Raw genomic sequence first — 7,047 nt, forward strand, 5'->3', positions numbered from 1 at the left:
ATTAAGGATATTAATTTTCTATTGAAAAAGTCACATATTTAATAAAATACATTGATTTTCAAAGAATTTGTTTATTTTTCAACCAAAAAGATTCTTTTTCTATCAAAAAAGTCGAATTTTCTAAAAAAATACATAAATTATCAACGAAGGATATTAATTTTCTATTAAAAAATCCAAATTTTCAATAAAATGAATTTGAAATTTGATTTTTCAAATTTAAATTCTTCGAATGAAATATTTTTCTACCAAAGAGGCTGATTTTTCTGCAAAATACATCAATTATCAATTAAAAATATTAATTTTCTATCGAAAAAGCCAAATTTTCAATAAAATAAATCTTTTATTTTTTTAATTTAAATTCTTCAAATGATATATTTTTTCTACGAACAAAGATGATTTTTCTGCAGAATACATGAATTATTAATTAAGAATATTAAGTTTCTATTGAAAATACGACATATTTTTATTTTCAATAAGATTAATTTGAATTTTTTTTTAAATTTTAATTCTTCAAATGAAATATTTTTCTACAAAATACATGAATTATCAATTAAGGATATTAATTTTCTATTGAAAAAGCCACATATTTAATAAAATACAATGATTTTCAAAGAACTTGTTTATTTTTCAACCAAAAAGATTCTTTTTCTACCAAAAAAAGTCGAATTTTCTAAAAAATACATAAATTATCAACGAAGGATATTAATTTTCTATTAAAAAATCCAAATTTTCAATAAAATGAATTTGAAATTTGATTTTTCAAATTTAAATTCTTCGAATGAAATATTTTTCTACCAAAGAAGCTGATTTTTCTGCAAAGTACATGAATTATCAATTAAAAATATTAATTTTCTATCGAAAAAGACACATATTTAATAAAATACATTGATTTTCAAAGAATTTGTTTATTTTTCAACCAAAAAGATTCTTTTTCTACCAAAAAAGTCGAATTTAAAAAAAAAAACATAAATTATCAACGAAGGATATCAATTTTTGATTAAAAAATCCAAATTTTCAATAGAATGAATTTGAAATTTGATTTTTTAAATTTAAAATCTTCAAATAAAATTTTTTTCGACAAAAAAAAAAACAACTAATTTTCTACAAAATACCTGAATTATCAATTAAGAATATTAATTTTCTTTTGAAAATGCGAAATAATTAACAAAATACATTGATTTTTAAAGAAATAGTTTATTTTTCTACCAAAAAAGACGAATTGAAAAAAAGACATGAATTATCAACAAAAAATTTCCTTCCTATTAAAAGATCCAAATTGTCAATAAAATGAATTTGAAATTTGATTTTTTAAATTTAAAATCTTCAAATAAAATTTTTTTCGACAAAAAAAAAACAACTAATTTTCTACAAAATACCTGAATTATCAATTAAGAATATTAATTTTCTTTTGAAAATGCGAAATAATTAACAAAATACATTGATTTTTAAAGAAATAGTTTATTTTTCTACCAAAAAAGACGAATTGAAAAAAAGACATGAATTATCAACAAAAAATTTCCTTCCTATTAAAAGATCCAAATTGTCAATAAAATGAATTTTAAATTTGATTTTTTAAATTTAAATTCTTCGAATGAAATATTTTCCTACGAAATACGTGAATTATCAATTAAAAATATTAATTTTCTATCGAAAAAGTCACATTTTCCTTAAAATTAATTTTAAGACGAATTTTCTACAAAATACATAAATTATCAAGAAACAATAATATTTTGTTTATTATAAAAGCCAAATTTTCAATAAAATAAATGTGTATTTTTAAAAAATTAAATTCTTCGAATTTTCAAATTTTTAAAATTTAAATTCTTCAAATGAAATATTTTTCTCCCAAAAAAGATGACTTTCTATGAAATACATGAAGTAATCAATTAAAAATATTAATTTTCTATCGAAAAAGCCAAATTTTCAATAAAATAAATTTGCATTTTTTAAAAATTAAATTCTTCGAATTTTCAAATTTTTAAAATTTAAATTCTTCAAATGAAATATTTTTCTACCAAAAAAGATGATTTTTATATAAAATACAAGAATTATCAATTAAAAATATTAATTTTCTGTCGAAAAAGCCAAATTTTCAATAAAATTAATGTTAAATTTCCATTTTTTAAATTAAATTCTTTAAACGAAATATTTTTCTACAAAATACATAAATTATCAACGAAGAATAATATTTTTACATTCTCATCATTTATGATTGAGAAAGTATTAGAATTGTCGGAAATTTGACATCACAGTTTTTCAACGGTTCTCCACGTTTCGAGACCCCCTGAATCAGAAAATCAGGTTTTCACGATGGCGTCTGTCTGTCTGTCTGTCCGTCCGTAAACGCGATAACTCTCGAAAAAATGAACGAATCAAATCCATCTTTGGCACACTTTTTCTAGGTCCTAAAAGAAAGGACGAGTTCGTTAACCAGTCATTTTTGATAAAAATTTAAAAAGTGAGCGCATTTTGAAAATTTTTTAGACCACTTTTTACTGAATTTGAAAATTCTATGTACGGATATTTATAGTATTGAAAAGAACAAACAATTTATCCTTATGACTTTTTTCGATAAAAAGAAAATTCTCAACAACAATTTTTGGATTTTCTTCAAAAATCGAAAGAAATTTCCTTCCTATTATGAAAACCAACTTTTCTTATAAAATAAATTTGAAATTTTATTATTTTTTTAAATTAAATTCTTCAAACGAAACATTTTCCCCCCTAAAAAGATGACTTCCTACAAAATACATAAATTATTATCAACAAAGAATATTAATTTTCTAAAAAAGCTAAATTTTCAATAAAATTAATTTTAAATTTCCATTTTTTAAAAATTTAAATTCTTTAAATAAATTTTTTCCATTGAAAATGCGAAATATCGAACAAAATACATTGATTTGAACCAAAAAGATTCTTTTTTTTACCAAAAATAGACGAATTTTTTGATTAATAATCTTAATTAGAATATCAATCAATAAAAAATGCAAAATGTTTAAGAAAGTTTTAATGTTTTAAACAAAATAGACTTCGAGAATAAAAAGTAGCTAAATTTTGAAAAAAGGAAGAGCTAAATTTTTAGTTAATTTTGGTTTAATTTTTTTTTTTAATTCAGAAAAAGAATTTACAACTGAGTTAAGAATTGAAGTTAGGATTCCACCAAAAAGAAGAATTTTCTACAAAATACAATCACGAATTATCAAAAAAAGAATATTAATTTTTTATTACCCCTCCCCTCCCCCAAAGGAATTTTGAAACAAAAATATTCTTTTTCTACAAAAAGAAGACGAACTTTCTACAAAATACATGAATTATCAACAAAAAATATCAATTTTGTATTGGTGAAGCCAAATTAGAATTTTTTTAAATTTAAATATTTCAAATGGAATATATTTCTACCAAAAAAGACATAAATTATCAACAAACAATATCAATTTTGTATTGGAGAAGCCAAATTACCAGTAAAATGAATTTGAAATTTGAATTAGACAAATTTAAATTCATAAAATGAAATATTTTTCTACCAAAAAAGACGAATCTTCTAGAAAATACATAAATTATCAATTAAGAATATTAATTTTCTATTTAAAATACGAAATATTTCAGAAAATAACATTGATTTTCAAATAAATTGTTCATTTTTCAACCAAGAACATTCTTTTTCTAACAAAAAAGAGAATTTTTCTACAAAATTCATACATTTTCAACAAAGAATATTAATTTTCTATTGAAAAAGCCAAATTTTCAATAAAATAAATTCGAAGTTTAAATGTGTTAAATTTAAATTCTTCAAATGAAATATTTTTCTCCACAAAAAGATAATTGTTCTAAAAACTACTTAAATTATCAACAAAGTATATTAATTTTCTATTTAAAAAGCCGTATTTTCAATCAAATGATCTGAAATTTGATTTTTTTAAATTTAAATACTCAAAATGACATATTTTTCCACGCAGAACGATGATTTTTATACAAAATACATAAATTATCAATTACGAATATTAGTTTTCTATTCAAAAAATAAATTGATTTTCAAAGAAATAGTTTATATTTCTACAAAAAAAATTCTTTTGCTACCAAAAAAGACGAATTTTGTACAAAATACATAAATTATCAATAAAGAATATCAATTTTCTATTGAAAATGCGAAACATTTAACAAAAAACATTAATTTTCAAAGAAACAGTTTATTTTTTGAGTAAAAGGATTATTTTTCTACCAAAAAAGAATTTAAAAAAACATAAATTATCAACAAAGAATATTAATTTCCTATTAAAAAAGTCAAATTTTCAATAAAATGAATATAAAATTTGATTTTTTAAATTTAAATTCAAATGAAATATTTTTCTCCCAAAAACAGGTGTTTATTCTACAAAATAAAAAAAAAGCCAAATGTTTCAGAAAATACACTCAAGTAGCTGAGTTCTACATTTAAGGAGAATACGTTGAAGTAGTTGATTTTTCAATTAAAAAAGATAAATTTTCAACAAGATGAAATTGAAATTTTTGAATCAGAATTTTTCAAGTCAAAATTGAAAAATGAAATTTTTTGTGTAGCATAAAAGAGAATTTTTCTACAAAATAAATAAATTATCAACAAAAAATATTGATTTTATATTAAAAAAGGCAAATTTTTAGTAAAATGAAATTGAAAATTTTTTTAAATTTTGTAAATGAATTTTTTTCCTCCTGGAAAAAAATTATTTTTCTATGAAATACATGAATTATTAATTAAAAATATTAATTTAATATTGAAAAAGCCAATTAATTAACAAAATACATTGATTTTCTAAAAAATAGTTTCTTTTTAAAACAGAAAGATTCCTTTTCTATAAAAAAGACGATTTTTTTAAAACAAAATACATAAATTATCAACAAAGAATATTATTTTTCTATTAAAAAAGCCAAATTTTCCATAAAATGATTAAGACGTTTGCATTTTTTAAATTTAAATTCTTCGTATAAAATATTTTTCTACAAAATACATGAATTATCAATATGAAATACCAGTTTTATATTAAAAAAGTACAATTTTTGATAAAATAATTTTGAAAGTTGATTTTTTAAATTTAAATTCTTCAAATGATATATTTTTTTTTTATCGAAAAACACGAATTTTCTACAAATTACATAAATTATCAACAAAGAAAATAAATTCTTATTAACACCAAATTTTCAATAAATTGAATGTGAAATTTGATTTTTTAAAAATTTAAATTCTTTAAATGAAATATTTTTCTATAAAATACATGAATTATCAATTAAGAATATAGATTTTCTATAGAAAAAGCATAATTAAAAAAATACATTTTCAACCAAATGAAGTTGAAATTTCTAAAAATCCAAAATGACGAATTTTTTACAAATTACATGAATTATCAACGAAAAGTATTAATTTCATATTGAAAAGAGCCCATTTTTTAACAAAATACAATTGAAATTTCTTAATTTGAATTTTTCAAAGGAATTTTGAAAAATTAAATTTTTTCTACCAAAAAAGATGAATTTTTCTACAAAAATACATGAATTAGTAACAAAGAATATTAATTTTTTATTGAAAGAGCCAAATTTTTAACAATATACATTGATTTTCAAAGAATTACTTGATTTTTCAACTAAAAAATATAATCTTTGAACAAAATTCATATCAATAAAGAATATTAATTTTCTTTTTTGAAAATTTAAATTTTCAACAAAATACATCGATTTTCAAAGAAGTAGTTGAATTTTCAAGGAAAAAGATAAATTTTCAACATAATAGTTTAATTTTAAATTAAAAAAAGTTTAATTTCCACAAACAAGTAGTTCAATTTACAATTAAACCATTAATTTTCATAAAAGAAAAACGAATTTTCAGCAAAATGGTTATATTTATAATCAGAGATGAATTTTCAAGTAAAATTGATAAATTTTAAACGAAAAATGGAGTAAAAAAATTTTCATAAAAAATAAAAAAAAAAAAATGAATTTCCAACTAAAAAAATTTCAATTTCCACCAAAAATTGAATGCATAGTTACAAGTAAACCGAATTTTCAACAAGATGAATTTTCAATTGAATGATGATTCTTCAATTAAGAAATAAATAATATATAAAAATAATCTGCATTTTTTCACTAAAAAGTTAAAATTACATACATTTTTAACGAAAAAGCTCATTTTTAACCGAATAGTTTAATTTTGTACTAAATTATTGAATAATAAACCAACTAGACCCAAATAGTTGCATTTTTAATCAAAAAGGATGAATTTTGACCCGAGATTAATTTTCTACAAAAAAAGCCGAATTTCTAACAAAATATACAAATTTTCAATAGGAAAAGATCAATTCACGACAAAAAATGGAATAGTTACATTTCCAGCTAATCAAATTAATTCTCTGACAACAAAAAAAGGAATTTTCAATAAAATAGACACTTTTATAAATAAAAACGAGACATTTTTAATTGAAATGATGAATCTTCAACAAAAAAATTAATTTTTAACAAAGCAGTTCAATTTTTGATCAGAAAGTTAAAATTTTGACCAAAAAAGACGACTTATTCAGTCGACATATTCAGGAATTTAAAATATGCAAAGTAGTCATGCATAATATGCATTTTAATTTTATTATATTTTTACCATTGAATATTTTATGAGCCGAATAAAACAGTGTTTCATATACAAATTAAAAATTTTAAAATTGATTAATTTATTTCAAACAAAAAAAGTTTTTTCTACTTTAAAAGAGAATTATTTAACAAAATACTGGAATTTTCAACAAAATAATTGAATTTTGAACATAATAGTTAAATATTCAACCTAAAAAAATAAATTGTCAACGAAAAAGTGTCATTGTTTATATTTGAATAAAAAAGAATGAAATTTATACAACAAAAGAAAAGAATTTTTAAACCAAAAAGACGAATTTCCAACAAATAAAGATTTTTCACTTAAAAAATAAATAAGTTTATCTAAATTATTGAACCTTCAAACTAGAAGATAAATTTGTTTGACAAAAAATCAATTTTCAAACAAAAAATATGACTCTTCAACAAAAAATTAATTTT

The sequence above is a fragment of the Belonocnema kinseyi genome, chromosome 4, assembly GCF_010883055.1.
Source record: "Belonocnema kinseyi isolate 2016_QV_RU_SX_M_011 chromosome 4, B_treatae_v1, whole genome shotgun sequence".
Classification (NCBI taxonomy): domain Eukaryota; kingdom Metazoa; phylum Arthropoda; class Insecta; order Hymenoptera; family Cynipidae; genus Belonocnema; species Belonocnema kinseyi.